We start from the raw sequence: 17,550 nt of genomic DNA, 5'->3' as shown, positions 1-17,550 counted from the left end.
GTGCATGATGTGTGTTCTCACCCAGGCACACCTTGTTGTAGTTTTGATTTGCATTTCCTAAGGATTGGTGATGCTGAGCGTCTTTCATGTGCTGATTGGCCATTCGTCTATCTTTTTTGGAGAAATGTCTCTTCAAGTCCTTTGCCCATTTTTGAATAGAGTTGTTGGTCTTTTTGTTGTTCAGATCCAGGCATTTAGTTTTGTTACTGAATTGTAGGCATTCTCTATATATCCTGATTATAAATCCCTTGTCAAATACATGTTTTTCAAATAATTTCTCCCATTCCTGGGTTGCCTTTTTACTCTGTGGTAGTGTCTTTTGATGCACAAAATTTTAAAAATTTTCATGAAGTCCAATTTGTGTGTGTATATGTATATATATATTTGATTACCTGTGCCTTTGGGTAAGAGGAGATCATTGCCAAATCATTGTGGTTCAGCTTTCTGTGTTTTCTCCTAAGAGTTTTATTGTTTTGGGTCTTATATTTAGGCCCTTGATCCATTTTGAGTGAATTTTGTATGTGCTGTAAAGTAAGGGTCCAACTTCATTCTTTCGCATTGAACGTCCAGTTTGCCCAGCACCATTTATTGAAAGGACTGTCCTTTCCCCATTGAATGGTCTTGGCACCTTTGTCAAAAATCATTTGGCCATATATGCCAGGGTTTATTTCTGGACTTTCTTTCTATTCCATTGGTCTATACTGTTGACCGTGGAACAATGTGGGGGTTAGGAGTGCTGACCCCCAGGCTGTCAAAAATCCTGTATAACTTTTTACTCTCCAAATACCTACCTACTGATAGCAGACAACTGACCAGAAGCCTTACCAATGATAGAAACAGTCATTTAACACATACTTTGTATGTTACATGTATTATATGCTGTATTACATATACAATAAAGGAAGCTAGAGGGAAAAATGTTATTAAGAAATTCATAAGGAAGAGAAAATACATTTACAGTACTGCATTTCTCGAAAAAATTTTCTGTATAAATGGGCTTACGCAGTTCAAACCCATCTTGTTCAAGAGTCAACTCTATTCTGTTTTTATGCCAATATCACAGTGTTTTGATTTAGTTGGTAGTAAGTTTCAAAATCAGGAATTATGGGTGTTCCAGTTTTGTTCTTCTTTTTCAGGATTCTTTTGGCATTTGGGGTCTCTTGAGATTCCATATGAATTCTAGGATGGGTTTTTCTGTTTCTGCAAAAAAAAAATCATTGGGATTTTGGTAGGGATTATGTGGAATCTGTAGATGGCTTTGGATAATATTGACATTTTAGCAGTATTAAGTCTTCCAATCCATGAACCTATAATGTGTTTCCATTTATTTATGCCTTTAATTTCTTTCGACAGTGTTTTATAGTTTTCGATGTACATGTTTTTCACCTCCTTGGTTAATTTATAAGTATTTTATCCTTTTTGATGCTAGGGTGCATGGAATTGTTTTTGTAATTGCCCTTCCAGATTCGACATCATTTGTGTAGAGAAATGCAACTGGTTTTTGTGTGTTGGCTTTGTATACTGCAGCTTTGCCAAATTCTTGTATTAGTTCCAACAGTTTTTCTACATAGAAGAATATTGTATATCATCTGCAAACAGATCATTTTACTTTCTCCTTTCTGATGTAGATGCATTTTATTTCTTTTTCTTACCTAATTACTCTAGCTAAGAATTCCACTACTATATTGAATTGGGGAAAGTAGACACCCTTGTCTTGTTCCTTATTTTAGAGAAAAAGCTTTCAGTCTTCCACCGTTGAGTATATTTGCTGTGAGTTTGCATACTTGGCTTTTCTTATGTGGAGATAGTTTCCTTGTATTCCTAGTTGGTCGAGTTTAAAAAAAAAAAAATAATGAAAGGTTGTTGAGTTTTGGCAAATGCGTTCCCTGTATCAATCAAGATGATCATTTGTGTTTTCTCTTCCTTTTGTTGATGTGGTGTATTGCATTGATCAATTTTCATGTGTTAAACCATCCTTACGTTCCAGGAATGAATCCCACTTGGTTATGGTGTATAATCCCCTTTTTATTTTATTTATTTATTTATTTATTTATTTATTTATTTATTTATTTGAGAGAGAGAGAGAACACACACAGGCATGGGGGTGGGGGCCAAGGAGGGAGGAGAGAGAGAGAATCTCAAGCAGACTCCCCGCTGAGTGGGGAGCTCAATGTGGAGCTTGATCTCAATGACCCTGAGATCATGACCTGAGCCAGAATCAAGAGTCATACGCTTCACTGACTGAGCCACCCAGGCATCGCAGTGTATGATCCTTTTAATAGGCTTTGCATTCAGTTTAGTATTTCGAGGATTTTCACACTAATGTTCATACGGGATATTATTAGTCTGTAGTTTTTGTTTTTTTTTTTTTAAAGATTTTATTTATTTATTTGAGAGAGAGAACGAGAGACAGAGAGCAGGAGAGGGAGGAGGGTCAGAGGGAGGAGAAGCAGACTCCCCGCCGAGCAGGGAGCCCGATGCGGGACTCGATCCCGGGACTCCAGGATCATGACCTGAGCCGAAGGCAGATGCTTAACCATCTGAGCCACCCAGGCGCCCCAGTCTGTAGTTTTCTTATAGTGTCTTTGGCTTTAGTATCAGGGTTATGCTGAACTAATAGAGTAAGTTAGGAAGTGTTTCCTCCTCTCTCATTTTTGGGAAAGTTTGGGAAGAATTGGTATTAGTTCTTCTTTAAATGTGTGGTAGAATTCACCAGTGAAACCCTCAGGTCCAGGGCTTTTCTTTTGTGGGAGATTTTGGGTTACTGATTTAATCTCCTTATTAGCTACAGCTCTTCTTAGATTTTCTACTATTTTTTAGTTAGTCTTGGCAGGTTGTGTGTTTCTAGATATTTCTCCATTTTATGTAGGTTTTCCAATTTGTTGGCATACAATTGTTCATAATACTCTCTTATAATCCTTATTTTTTCTGTAGAATTGGTACACTTTCAGTTCTGATTTTAGTAAGTTGAATCTTCTCTCTTTTTTTCTTAGTCTATCTAACTAAAAGTTTGTTGATTTTGTTGATCTTTTTAAGAACCAATTATGGTTTCATTGATTTTTCTCTATTGTTTTTCTGTTCTCCATTCCATTTATTTCTGCTCTAATGCTATCATTTCCTTTTTTCTAGTGGTCTTACTTTTAGTTTGTTCTCCTTTTTCTAGTTCCTTAAATTGTAAGGTTAATCTGTTGGTTTGAGACCTTCCTTGTTTTTTAATATAAGCATTTGCAACAATACGTTTTTCCCTTATAATTGCTTTTGCTGTGTCCCATAAGTTTTGGTGTGTTGTGTTTTTTATTTCATTTATCTCTGAGTATTTTCTAATCTCCCTTGTGATTTCTTCTCTGCTCTATTGATTGTTTAAAAGTGTGTGGTTTATGGGATGCTTGGGTGGTTCAGTCGGTTAAGCATCTGCCTTTGGCTCAGCTCATGATTCCAGGATCCTGGGATCGAGTCCCACATCAGGTTCCTTGCTCGGCGAGGAGTCTGCTTCTCCCTCTGTCTGCCGTTCCGCCTGCTTGTGCTCTCTCTCTTTATCTGACAAATAAATAAAATCTTTAAAAAATAAATAAATAAAAATCTGTGATTTAATTTTGACAATTTTGTGAATTTTCCAGTTTTCTCTCTGTTACTGGTTTCTCATTTCATCTCATGGTCAGAGAAGATACTTTGTGTGATATCTTTCAAAATCTATTGAGACTTAATTTGTGGCCTAAAATATGGTCCATCCTGGGAAATGTTGTGTGTGTACTTGAGAAGAATGTGTATGCTCTTGTTGGGTAGAATGTTCTGTATGTCTGTTATCTACTTGGTTTATTGTGTTGCTTAGGTCCTCTATTTCCTTACTTTGCTTCTTCTGATTGTTCTATTATTGTGAGTGGGGCATTGACATCTCCAACTATTACTGTAAAACTGTCTATTTCTCCATTTTGATGGCCTGTTGTTAGATATGTAAATGTTTATAATTATCTTTTTAAGATTTTTTTTTTTAAAGATTTTATTTATTTATTTGAAGAGAGAGACACAGCGAGAGAGGGAACACAAGCAGGGGGAGTGGCAGAGGGAGAAGCAGGCTTCCCGCCGAGCAGGGAGCCCGACGCGGGGCTCGATCCCAGGACCCTGGGATCACGACCTGAGCTGAAGGCAGATGCTTAACGACTGAGCCACCCAGGCGCCCCTATCTTTTTAAGATTTTATTTATTTACTTGAAAGAGAGCAAGCACAGAGGGAGAAGGAGAAGTAGACTCCTTGCTGAGCAGAGAGCCCAACACAGGACTCAATCCCAGAAACTCCAAGATCATGACCTGAGCTGAAGGCAGATGCTTAACCGACTGAGCCACCCAGGCACCCCATAAATGTTGATAATTATTATATCTTCTTGTTGTATTGAACCTTTTATTATTATATGATGTCCTTTTTTGTCTCTTTACACCTTTTTTGATTTAAAGTCTATTTTCTGTGATATTCCTACTCTCTTTTGGTTATTATCTGCATGGAATGTCTTTTCTTCTTTTTACTTTCAATCTGTTTTTGTCTTTGTATCTCAAGTGAGTTTCTTATAGACAGCATAGAGTTGAATCATGTGGTTTTATCCATTCTGCCAATCTCTGATTAGAGAGTTGAATCCATTTATATTTAAAGTATTTACTGATAAGGTATTTCTGTCATTGTGCTATTTGTTTTTTATATGCTTTATAGCTTTTTTGTCCTTCACTCCCTGCATTCTGTCTTCTTTTAGGTTTAGTTAATTTTTTTGTAGTGAAATGTTTAAATTTTTTTAAATTTCCTTGTGTGTATATTCTATAGCTGTGTTCTTTGTGGTTACCATGGGGATTACATTTAATGTCCTAAAGTTACAGCACTCTAATTTGATTTTATAATAGCTTAGTTTCAGTAACATACAAAAACTCTGCTTCTTTACAGCTCTGTCCCTACTCCTTTTAGTTGTTGATGTCACAAAATTACATCTTTATGTATTGCGTGCCCCAAAACATAAACTAATAATTCCTTTAAATGTATTAGTTTCCTGAATTATGTAGAAAACAGGATTTAGAGTTACAAACCAAAGTTACAACGGGACTAGCTTTTATGCTAATAATTTTTTTTTTAAATGTATTAGGCTCTTAAATCCCATAGAAAGCAAAAAGTATAGTTGCAAACCATCCTTACAGTAATATTAGCTTTTATAATTGCCTGTGTATTAACCTTTATGGAGATCTTTATTTTTCCATACAGCTTCAGAATACTGTGTAGTGTCGTTTCATTTTACTCTGCAGGACTTCCTTGAGCATTTCTTGTAAGGCAGGGTTAGTGGTGATGAACTCTGTCAGCTTTTTTTTTTTTTATAATTTAAATTCAATTTAGGGGATGCCTGGGTGGCTCAGTCAGTTAAGCATCTGCCTTCTGCTCAGGTCATGATCCCAGCGTCCCAGGATCCAGCCCCCGCATCAGGCTCCCTCCTCAGTGGGGAGTCTGCTTCTCCCTCTCCCTCTGCCCCTCCCCCACCCTGCTCCTGCTCTCTCACTCTGCTTGCGCTCTCTCTCCAATCAATCAATCAATCAATCAATCAATAAAATATTTTTAAAAATTCAGTTTAGTTAACATGTAGTGTATTATTATTTTCAGGGGTAGAATTTAGTGATTTATCAGCTGCATATAATACCTAGTGCTCGTTCCATCAAGGGCCCTCCTTAATGCCCATCCCCCAGTTACCCCATCCCCCCCCACACACCCCATTCCAGCAACCCTCAGTTTGTTTCCTAGAGGTAAGAGTCTCTTACAGTTTGCTTTCCTCTCTGTTTTGCTTTTTTTCAATCTTTTTCTTTTTGTTCGTAATGTCCATTGTCCTGTCTTGAAGTTCACGGATTCTTCTGCCTGTCCAAATCTACCTTTGAATTCCTGCAGTGAATTTTCCATCTCAGGGATTGTACTCATCAACTTCAGAATTTCTTTTTGATTTCTCTTTAAGTTTTCTCTTTATTGATATTTTCATTTTGTTAACACATCGTTTTCTTGACTTTCTCTTTCTTTAGTTCTTTGAGCACTTAAGACAGTTTTTTTTTTTAAGATTTTATTTATTTGACAGAGAGAGACACAGTGAGAGAGGGAACACAAGCAGAGGGAGTGGGGGAGGGAGAAGCAGGCCTCCCGCCGAGCAGGGAGCCCGATGTGGGGCTCGATCCCAGGATCCCGGGATCATGACCTGAGCCAAAGGCAGACGCTTAACGACTGAGCCACTCAGGCGCCCCTTAAGACAGTTTTTTTAAAAAGATTTTATTTTTAAGCAGTCTCCACACCCAAAGTGAGGCTCAAACCCACAGCTCTGAGATCAAGAGTTGCATGCTCCAGTGACTGAGCCAGGCGACTGCCTCTTTAAGACAGTTGTTTTAAAATCATTATCTCAGGGACAGATTCGGTTGATTTTTTTTTTTTTTCCTTCAAATGAGTCATACTTTCCTGTCTCTTCATATGCTTTGTGAATTTTTTGGTTGAACCCCGGACATTTGAATGTAATAACGTGGTAACTCTGAAAATCAGGTTCTCTCTGTCCCCACAGTTTGCTGGGTTTTTGTTATTGTTTCTGTTTATTGTGTCGGTTTTTGCATTGTTCTGGGCTGTCTCTGTGCGGAGGATGTCTGAGGTGTAAACTTAACGTCTTCTTGTGTCTTTTCTGAGTTTTCCTTGGGCATATATGGTCATTTTCTAATTTTCTCCTTATATGCAGTCATTTTTAAATGTCCTAGTCTTTAATGCCTAGCCCCAGAAAGGGGAAAAAGGGAGAATAATGGTGGGAACAAAGGGATCTGGCCCTTTCAATCTCCTGAGAGTTTAACTGGAGGGAGAGAGTCTTGCAGCAGTGAGAGGAGATTTGACAACAAGGACTGCCTGCCTTTTCTTTCTGCACCTCTGTGATCAGAAGCAATAATCAGCGAGCAGAGCACAAATCTCCAGTATTTGGAGGACAAGGTCCTTTTTACTCACCCTGATTCTTGTAAGCTGTGTGCAGGCTGCCCCAGGAACATATGCACAGCTCTCTGTCTGCCATGTGGCTGGGTCTGGGGTATGGATAACTGCTACTGGGCTTATAGCTAGAATTGACTGAAATTAACCCCAATTTACCACCAATGCGTTCACCTGGAAGTGTCAAGCATTCAAAGACCCCAGAGTTCCAGAACAGTTCTATCGGATTGGGCATGTGCACTTGTGTTCTCAGTGGGGAGACAAAGTCCTGGTGCTTCCTACTCTGCCATCTTCCCAGCATCCTCTCCTCGACCTTTATTTTTAAAGTATTTGAGACCACGTTTCTAAATTTTTCTCCTAAAATACTATGCAGATGTAGAAGCTGCAGGTAGGTGGAAAGTTACATGATGCCCCCAACACCCATCTCCTTGGTGGAGGGGTGGAGCCCCTACCATCACCAAACCCCCAACCCCCATCAGCCTCATGCCTTGGTGGTTCTTTCTGCCCCTCATGGGAAATGGAGGGAGCATTCAGACCCTGGGGAGCTAGGACTCTGAGACATTCAGATCTTGTTGTGGCGTCTGGTTGTAGAAAGAAATAGCTTCTGACTTATGTGTCTTCATGGTAGCCTTTTCCCTGCGGTCTTGAAGGTGTTCTGTGCATTTCTGGGCCTCAGGATCCTCTTCTTGAAATGGATGAGTCACTGTTTCCCCAAACAGAGACTTACCCAGTAGGAGTCAACAAGATGATTTTAGGAGGTGTGCAGTTAGGGCATTCATGTAAATTGAGTCATAAAGGGAGAAGGTTATCTTCTTTTCAGTTCTCTTTAATCCTTCCAGATTAGTCAAGGAGAAAGTCTCAGTTGGTGCTGAGTTAATGCTTCTCACACTTGTGGTCTTCTTTTCAGCAACGGGAGGCCAGGCCCCAGTTAAGGCAATGATTCTGGTTCTATTTCAACAGTGTCATTTTGGGTTTATTTACTTTGTTTGTTTGTTTTTCTTTTTTTTTTGAGGGTTAGCTTCTGTTCATGGTGAGCACTACTTTAGAAAACAAAGCTAAATGTGAGATGCTTCTTAGAAAAATTTTAAGGAAATGGTTTTCTGAGTCTCAGATCAGGCAAAAATGGTCTCAAATGTGCATTAAATGACTTAGAAATTCTGTACTTCTCCCTAAAGGGTGAGATCGTGAGATATAAATTTCAATTGACATATTTCTGCAATGTTTAGAACTTTTCAAATGACTGATTATATTTTATAGCAGAAAAATAATATCTATGGAAATGGTAATCTCCTATGGAAAGAAGATTATTTGTTGAAGATAGTATGGTGCTTCAGTTAGGAAAAAGTCTCTGGATTCAGCATAGGTCTTATTTTATTTATTTATTTAAAAATTTTTTCATTTTGGGGGCACCTGGGTGGCTCAGTCAGTTAAGCGTCCAACTCTTGATCTCAGCTCAGGTCATGATCTCAGAGTTGTGAGATCAAGCGATGGGCTCTGTGCTGGGCATGGAATCTGCTTGAGATTCTCTCTCTCCCTCTCCCTCTGCCCCTCCCCCACCAGTCTCTCTCAAAAAAAAATTTTTTTTTTCATTTTTCACTGAGGTATACTTAACATGTGACATTATATTAGTTTCAGGTGTGTAACATAATGATTTGATATTTACATGCATTGCAAAATGATCTCCACAATAATTGTTAATATCTGTCACCACACTCTAACAAAAAATTTTTTCTGGTGTTGAGGACTTTTAAGATCTATCTCTTAACAACTTTCAAATATGCAAGAGAGTATTATTTTTTATATTTTTTAAGATTTTTTTTTAATTTTTTAAGTAATCTCTACACCCAACATGGGACTTGAACTCACAACCCCAAGATCAAGAGTCGCATGCTCTTCCAACTGAGACAGTCAGGTGCCCCTGCAATAGAGTATTATTAACTATAGTCACCCTGCTGTGTATTACATCCCCATGATATATTTACTTTATAACTGGAAGTTTGTACCCTTTGGCCCCCTTCCCCCATTTTGCCCCCCCCCCCAGCACTCCTCAGCAACCACTAATCTGTTCTCTGTATCTTTTGTCTGTTAGGTTAGTTGGTTGGTTGGTTGGTTTGGTTTGGCTTTTTAGACTCCACATGTAAGTGAGATTATATGGTGTTTACCCTTCTGTGTCCGACTCTGTCCCCCAGAACTCCAAAACCATATTCCTCGGGGATCCTCACAACTGCATGGTTGAAAGTAAAGAGGGGATTTCCAAACGTCGGCTTTGTTTCCAGTGGGTGTAGCTGTGCTGAGCTGGGGCCTGGGTGAGAGCGGCTGATGGAGCCACAGAGTGGGGCACAAGGTGCCACGGAGCAGGCCAGAGGCGGAAGTGTTAGTCATTGGGAGACACCTGCAGGGTTTCATCTAAATAAGGCCATCTTGGTGGCTTTCCTGTCCCCAGCCTTTCAGAGGGCAAAAATCACTTGGTTCTGGTTTGCTGGAGAGGCAGGGCGCCAAGTGCGAGGGAACACAGAACCATTCTCCCCCAACTGGGAGTGGAGAGCTGGGTGTCATCGTGCCTAGAACATTCGTTCCCAAACTTGTCAGCACACGAGAAGGTACAGACGCCTACGTTTCACCCCGAGAGATGATGCTGTGATTGGTCCAGGGTAGGGCCCTTTGGAATTTTTGAAAGCCCCCCCCCCCCCAGGTGATTCTAATGTGCAAACGAGTTTGGGAGCCCCGGACCTGGCCTGAAGATCCCGGGAACGTGTTGGGTGAAAGCCTTCCCGTGGAAGCCTCACTAGCCGCTTCGTGTGGGTGCTGGGCCCAAACCGCCAGGGCTGAACAGGAGAGGCAAGACCACTACCTGGTCACCTGCTGGCTCTAGGGCACCCTGGTCCCAGAGGAGGGTGCATCTGGAAACCCTAGGGGGTCCTTTGGTGGAAAGACCAAGCCTTTTGAGCAGGAAGGTGGTGGGGGTGAAGGAGGTGACTTAAAGCAGTGATACGGGCTGGCATCCAGATTCCCCAGTATGCAGTGACGAGAAGAGAGAGACCTCGTTGGATGCGGGACAGGGACAGCCCGGGCCTGAGGCCCAGAGTGCAGACTTGGGCTGCTCCGCCCTCTCTGGGCCCCTCCCCACCCCCCAGCTTCACACTCCATCCCCCCAGAGGGCTCCAGAGCCAGGGAATTTTTGCTCAGCTGCCAGTTCTGTGGCTCTCTAGCCGTGGCCTGGCAGATCTCCTCGCCACTGGGAGCCTCGGCACCAATAAAGCCCTGTGACCAAGTGTGAGTCCTGGGGGACCCTGACATTGTGAGGACAATGAAGAGGATGGTTTTCAAAGGCAGAGTCAACCCACGTCATCATCCCCCCGCGGAAATGTGCTGCGTCGAGGACCCCTGTTTCCTGCTCCGCCAGCTTTTGTGGGTGAGGGAGGAAATGGCTGTTGACATCTTTCTGCAGCTGAGCGCTCTGGAGCAGCCCCCCATGAGAGGGGGGCCATTCCTGGGGTGGGGCTGCATCAGCCTCCCAGAAAGAGCCCACCCGGTCAGTCCAGCCCTGCCTGTGCTGCGAATTTGCCGTGAGGGCCTCTCAGTCTCCCCGTCTATAAAATGGGCCCAGCACGGACCCGCAGCCGGGCCTCTTCCAGCTCCGTCTCCCTTTGCACCGAGGCTCAAGCATCCTCTGAAGCCTGGGACTGCAGCCAGCCATCCCTGGGGGAGGGCAGAGGCCCCGGGCCACTGTTGTCACCCCGGGCAGGGCTTGGTGTGGGGCATTCTGAGAGGACATGAGGGCCCCTGTGGGTCTGGGTCACCCCAGGGTGGCCAAGCCTGACTGTCCACGTGGTCCTGAGAAACCAGCTTCCGTGGCACTTTCCTTTCTGTGTTGCGGGATATTTCTGTCCACGGGCTCGCCTTTCATGTGGCCCCACCGACCATGGCCGTTCTGGGGCTGACGTTAGACGCGAGCCCTTTTTACCTCTGTCCCTCTCTGCCCATTGGCTGTCCTCAGCTGGTCCCTTCTGTCCTCGCTTCTCCCACTCTGGTGCAGGAGCCAGGGGCAGAACCAGGCCTGCCAGTGCCGTGGGGACAGGGCTTCCGTCGGCCTGACCCTCCCCACCAGCCCCCGGGCACAGGAAAGGCAGGTGGGGTCCCCCTGGTAGAGACGAGGAGATGGGTCCCAACAAGCTGGTGGACAACAAGGCAGGTCCACCCAGCCTCCTGGGGGCTCCCCCATAATCCAAGCCTGGGGAGTCAGGAAGAGCAAAGAAGCCAAAGGTACAGCAGTCAGAAGTCTGTGACTCAAGCCGTGTCCTCTCTGCCATCCCTCCCTTCCTTCCTCGTACCCTGTGCTGGGGGCTGGGGTTACAGAGGAAACAACAGCAGCGCCATTTGTAATCATAGTCGACATGTTCTGGGCCTTTCTCGTGGGCTGGATGCCTTGCCTGGTAGATGTTAGTACGCCCATAGCGGACTCTGATGATGCTCCCTCTCACTCACCTGCTTCCCCCTCAGTCAGCCAGTGCACCCATCCCCCATCCACCGTGGGCCTAAGCCGCCAGCATCGGCACCCTTCTGGAAGGATTACCCTTGGCTAATAGCAATGATCTCATACAGAGGTACCTCCCTCCCCCATCCATTGGACATGACCCGTAACCAACGACTGACTGATATGGGAGTGTAACGGCCCAGCCCCCCTGACCCTTGACAGGACAGGACAGACTCTATGGCATCGTTCACACTCCAGAGCAACCTCCCCCAGGCCCCCACCATGTATTGGTCTGAAGCAAGACTTCCCTTACCCTCTCAGTAAATAACTTTTGCAGGAACCCCTGTCTTGGGCTCTGCTTCTAGAAGCCTGATCTAGAACATCCCCATTCTACAGATGGGGAAACTGAGGTACCGAGACACTAAGTAACCTGACCAAAGCCACACAGCTGGCAACTAGTAGAGACTCAAACCCAGGACCCTGGTGCAAGGCATCTGCTCTGATCCATAATCGGGCACTGCCCCAGCCCCCAAGCTATTTCCGGCATGCAGAGGGAAGCTGGTGGGCCGAGAGGAAATGATAATGCAGAGTGGCCAGACCTGCACGGAGGAAAAAGAAAAGAACGCTAAGGAGTGAAGGGCAGTGGTGGGGGGCATGGCTTGGTCTGGGGAAGGCAGCCTGGAAGGCTTCCCGGAGTCGAGCTGGGGGCAGAGGAGGAGTTTGCCCGGTGGGAGGAAAGGGAGAGGGTGTTGGAGGCAGAGGGTGTCCCAAGCAGGGAGGACGGGGACGCGGGGCCGTGCATACTGTCCCATGGGCAGGGTGGCAGGTGCGCGAGAGGGCCGGGAGGTGGCCAGCAACCCGATGGTGACAGACCATTTGTTTATTCATCCTTTGAACCTTTCCTGGCCACCTCCTGTGTAGGTGGCACCTACTTTGTGACAGGCGTATTAACGTGGTGCGACTTTATCTGAGAGATGATGGGAAGCTGTTAGGAGGTCCGGACAGAAATGAGGCCAGGCCAGACCAGGGCTGAGTGTGAGAAATAACTCCGGCCAGAGGAATGTGCTCGAGTGTTATGAACGCCATTCTGTATCATCCCACATCGCTCAGCTCATCCTTTTTCTTTTTTTTTTTTTTAAAGATTTTATTTATTTATTTGACAGAGAGAGAGATAGCGAGAGCAGGAACACAAGCAGGGGGAGAGGGAGAGGGAGAAGCAGACTCCATGCTGAGCAGGGAGCTCGCCACGGGGCTCGATCCCAGGACCCTGAGATCATGACCTGAGCTGAAGGCAGACGCTTAACGACTGAGCCACCCAGGCGCCCCATCAGCTCATCCTTTTTCATGACTGCATGGAATTCCATCGCATGGACGTGCCATAATTTAACCAGCTCCTTTTCAGTGGACATTTAGAGTTTTTCCAATCTTCTATTGCTATAAACAAGGCCACATTAAGTGTTCCTGAACGTATGTTATTTTGCCCATGATGAATAAATACGTGAGCATGGAATGGCTAGGTGTGGTTATGTGGCATTTGCAATCTTTATAGATTAAGTTGTATTGGGAAACACTCCCACTAGCAATGCATCCGAATGCCTGTTAATTCATAACCTTGCCAGCTATATAATTTCCTTGACAATCTAAGAGCTGGGAAACCATATATCTCTTTTAGTTTTTAACATGTATTTATTTCACTTCCTGTGAGGTTGAACATCTTTTCATATATACTTCAGAACCATTCATATTTCCTTTTCCGTAAACAGTTCAGGTTCTTTGCGCACTGTTCTGTCAGGTCGTTGGTCTTTTTCTTATTGATTTACACTATCTCTTGATATAGTAAAAGCATTCATGTCTTTGTGATGCAGTTTGCAGATATTCTTCCCAGTTTGCCGTTTGTCTTTTCACTTTATTTGTTGGGTTCTTTGGCAATGTAAAAGTTCTAATTTATACCTGATCAATTTCATTCCCTTTTTCTTTTATGATTTCTGAGTTTTGTGTTATGCTCAGCTAGACCCTCTCTACTCTGAAATTATTTTTAAAACTTTTCCCTGTTTTTTCTTCTAGCACTTAAAAATTTTTAACCGCTTTGTTGTGAAATTGTAACGTAGAAAAAATGCAGAAAATTCAACGTACAGCTTCATGAATTGTTGTAAATTGAACACCTGTAATCTTCTAGTACTTTTATTTTTTTTTCTTTTTTTTTTTAAAGATTTTATTTATTTATTTATTTGAGAGACAGAATGAGAGAGAGAGAGAGAGAGAGAGCACATGAGAGGGGGGAGGGTCAGAGGGAGAAGCAGACTTCCTGCCGAGCAGGGAGCCCGATGCGGGACTCGATCCCGGGACTCCAGGATCATGACCTGAGCCGAAGGCAGTCGCTTAACCAACTGAGCCACCCAGGCGCCCCTCTTCTAGTACTTTTAGAGTTTAACTTTTTACATTTAAATATTGGCCCCATCTAGACTTTATTTTGGCATAATTTGGGGGGATTTAAACGCATACTTATTGAAAAAGAATAGCTTTACAAATGTCATGGAATATTTTAAAATTTGTCATATGCCAAGCAAAAAAGGGAAATCTCAACATACTTCCCCGAAGCAGAAATTGCATAGGACTTATTCTTTGTACAGCATAGTAAAACAAAAAATTAATGGCAAAAGTTGAAAGAATAACTTACCCCTCCATTAAATGACTCACTTCAAAATTATAATTATAATCTACTAGTAATGTAAATTTGATATAAACTTGACATAAATTTATGGAAATTGGCCAAAAGTGGTTTCTCTTATTATTTTTTAAAATGAAAAGACTAGAAATGATTTAAGCAATCAAAAAACTCATAAGCTTAATGAACAACAGTCTCAGTAAATTAGGGAAGAGAAGTCAGGAGATTAAAAAAAAATTATAAAACTAAAAAAGAGAAAATTCCACAGATTTGATAAATGGAAATGAAAGTTTTGTCTTTTTAAACATAAGACACAGCAGCTGCTGGCCAATCTAATGAGAAAAAAAACGAAGCAAAATAAATTAAATGTGAAGATATGAGATTTCTTTTTTTTTTTTTTTTAAGATTTTATTTATTTATTTGAGACAGAGAGAATGAGAGACAGAGAGCATGAGAGGGAGGAGGGTCAGAGGGAGAAGCAGACTCCCTGCCGAGCAGGGAGCCCGATGCGGGACTTGATCCCGGGACTCCAGGATCATGACCTGAGCCGAAGGCAGTCGCTTAACCAACTGAGCCACCCAGGCGCCCGAAGATATGAGATTTCTAAGTACAGGAAAAGATCACATGCAACTGTGTGCTCTACTGTTTGAATTTTTTTTTTTTTTTTTTTTTTGAGAGAGAGAGCATGCATGTTGGGGGAGAGGCAGAGGAAAAGAGAGAATCTCAGGCAGACTCTGCTGAGCACTGAGTCTGGTGCGGAGCCCCATCCCATGACCCCAAGGTCATGACCTGAGCCAAAACCAAGAGTAGGACACTCAACCAACTGAGCCACCCAGGCACCCCTCACGTTTGAACATTCTTGACAAAATGAACAAGTTTCTCAACTGTGAACATAAAACAAAAGTTAATAAAAATAAGCGACAAACGAAATTTTAAAGTTGTCATATTTGGGGGCGCCTGGGTGGCTCAGTCCATTAAGTGTCTGCCTTCGGCTCAGGTCATTATCCCAGGGTCTTGGGATCGAGCCCCACGTCGGGCTCCCCGCTCAGCGGGAAGCCTGCTTCTCCCTCTCCCACTCCCCCCTGCTTGTGTTCCCTCTCTCGCTCTGTCTCTCTCTGTCAAATAAATAGAATCTTAAAAAATAAAATAAAGTTGTCATGTTTGGTTTTTTAAAAACTGTTCAAATCATCAGATAGCGTTGGAAAGGACTCTGGCTCTCACTCGGGGTCGGGGGGAGCTCTGCGAGATGGAGGCACCTGCCATGGGCCACAGCTTGACAGGGACACTCTGAGCCTCTTTGGAGGACGTTGGGGCGGGCAGAAGAGGTACCAGGTCTCCTGGTGCAAAGGACCCACGTGAGAAATGGTGGCGCCAGGTTCAGGCGGCAGCCGTGGAGGAAGTGAGAGTCTGCAGTCCACATGGAAAAAGTTAGCCCTCATCGGCCTGAGCTCCAGGAAGCAGAGGGCAGCCCTTCAGGGACGTGGGGAGGGTGGTGGTGGAAGCAGGAAGTCTGGGCAGGGAGAGGGAGGTCGGGATTGCTGTTTGGGACTTAGATATTTTTAAATGCGTACAGGGCATCCAAGACATAGAGTTGTGAGAACTGAAGTAGTGGAGGCCGAGAGGCCCTGGCCTGGCGTCTAGTCCATATTCTTTACACTTTCTGTTCACCCCCTTCAGCTCGTTTTCCAGTGCAGATGTCGTTCTGTGCCCATAACACACACACAAGCGTTCAACTAAAAAGTAGAATAAAATGTCTTCAATAGGTATGAATTACTTTTTGATTTGAATTTTTAGCCTCTCTGTCATACTTGACGTACGTGTTTATCCTTATTGATTGCCTTCTTACTTCTATTTTAGTTTTATTATGTAACCTTATGGAGGGAACTTCTGTTTCTATGAGCCATCACTGATCATTTCTTATGCTTATTTATCACGATGGATTTATCTTCTTTACACATTGGGGTAAAACATCTACTCAATTTTTTTAAAGACTTTATTTATTTTAGAAGAGAAAGCAAGAGGGGGGAGGGGCAGAGGGAGAAGGAGAGAGAGAATCCCAAACAGACTCTACGCTGAGTGCAGAGCCTGACACGGGGCTTGATCCCACAACCCCAAGATCATGACCTGAGCTGAAATCAAGAGTCGCATGCTTAACAGACTGAGGCCCCAGGTGCCCCTTCTAGTTTTTAATGTAAATGTCTTTATGGATTTTTTTAAATAAAAATGTGCCTATTAAGAAGTTGGGATGTAGGGGCACCTGGGTGGCTCAGTTGGTTAAGCGACTGCCTTTGGCTTGGGTCGTGATCCCAGGGTCCTGGGATCGAGCCCCGCATCGGGCTCCCTGCTCGGCGGGAAGCCTGCTTCTTCCTCACCCACTCTCCCTGCTTGTGTTCCCTCTCATGCTGTCTCTCTCTCTCTCTCTCCCTGTCAATTAAATAAATAAATAAAATCTTTAAAAAAAAAGTTGGGATGTAAAACTGGTTCAAAAGAGTATGGTGTAGAGCGTTCTCCTTTGCCTGGGTCTCCCATACCCCCTGCCTGGACAAAATCCTGTCCCTGGTCTATTGTGTAGCCCTAGAGTTCTTCTCTGTGTATGCAAATACACACACACACATACACACAAATAAGCATTTACTCAATGATATACCTTGGAGCTCTTTTGCTTGGCATAACGTTTTTATGGTTCGTCCTTGCTGTAGTGTGTATCTGTACTTTGCTCCCTTTTATTGCTGAATAATATCCCACTGTACAGATAGACTATATTTTGCTTCTCCATTCATGAGCTTCTGGACATTTGCATTGCTTTCACTATTGGGCTGTTGCGGGTTACAAACATCTGTGTACAGATTTTTGCGTGAATGTCTATTTTCGTTGCTCTTGGAGAGAAATCTGGGAGTGGAATGGCTGGGTTCTGTGGTCACTCTGTGGTTAACATTTTAAGGACCTGCCACACTGTTTTCCAAAGGGGCTGCTCTATTTCACATCCTTACCACCAGTATATAAAGTTCCCATTTCTCCTCATCTTCACCAACGCTTTTACTGTCTTTTCCTTCATGATGGCCCTTCAGTGGGAGTGTGAGATGCCACCTGCTTTCCATACAGAACATTTTCATTCTAAATTAAAAAATAATTCCTTGGGGCACCTGGGTGGCTCAGTCGTTGGGTGTCTGCCTTCGGCTCAGGTCATGATCCCAGGGTCCTGGGATCGAGCGCCGCATCGGGCTCCTCGCTCAGCGGGAAGCCTGCTTCTCCCTCTCCCACTTCCCCTGCTTGTGTTCCCTCTCTCGCTGTCTCTCTCTCTGTCAAATAAATAAAATAAAATAAAATAAAATAAAAATAATTCCTTAAATTTAAAACACTTGTATTACCATGTGTGTTATATGTATTTTTCCGTATGTCTTCTCTTAATACCATTGATTAATGGATGTGTTTTAAGTGTGTGTGAAGCTAA

At 43.5% G+C, this 17,550-nt stretch overlaps 1 protein-coding gene across 9 annotated transcripts in view; it reads left to right on the top strand.

Moving 5' to 3' along the window:
- Window positions 1–17,550, top strand: part of NLRC5 (NLR family CARD domain containing 5) — an 85,273-nt gene that overhangs the window by 6,970 nt on the left and 60,753 nt on the right. The window contains exon 1 of one of the 9 annotated variants that reach the window (XM_081806557.1): window positions 10,351–10,372. The exons of the other annotated variants lie outside the window; for them this stretch is intronic. The gene's annotated coding sequence lies outside the window, so the exon portion shown is untranslated. Of the gene's footprint in view, window positions 1–10,350; window positions 10,373–17,550 lie in introns of those variants that run through there. 9 annotated transcript variants of the gene reach the window in all.

The sequence above is a fragment of the Leptonychotes weddellii genome, chromosome 16 (assembly GCF_054177405.1).
Source record: "Leptonychotes weddellii isolate Sample4059 chromosome 16, ASM5417740v2, whole genome shotgun sequence".
Classification (NCBI taxonomy): Eukaryota; Metazoa; Chordata; class Mammalia; order Carnivora; family Phocidae; genus Leptonychotes; species Leptonychotes weddellii.
This window is presented reverse-complemented; position numbering and strand designations above follow the sequence as displayed.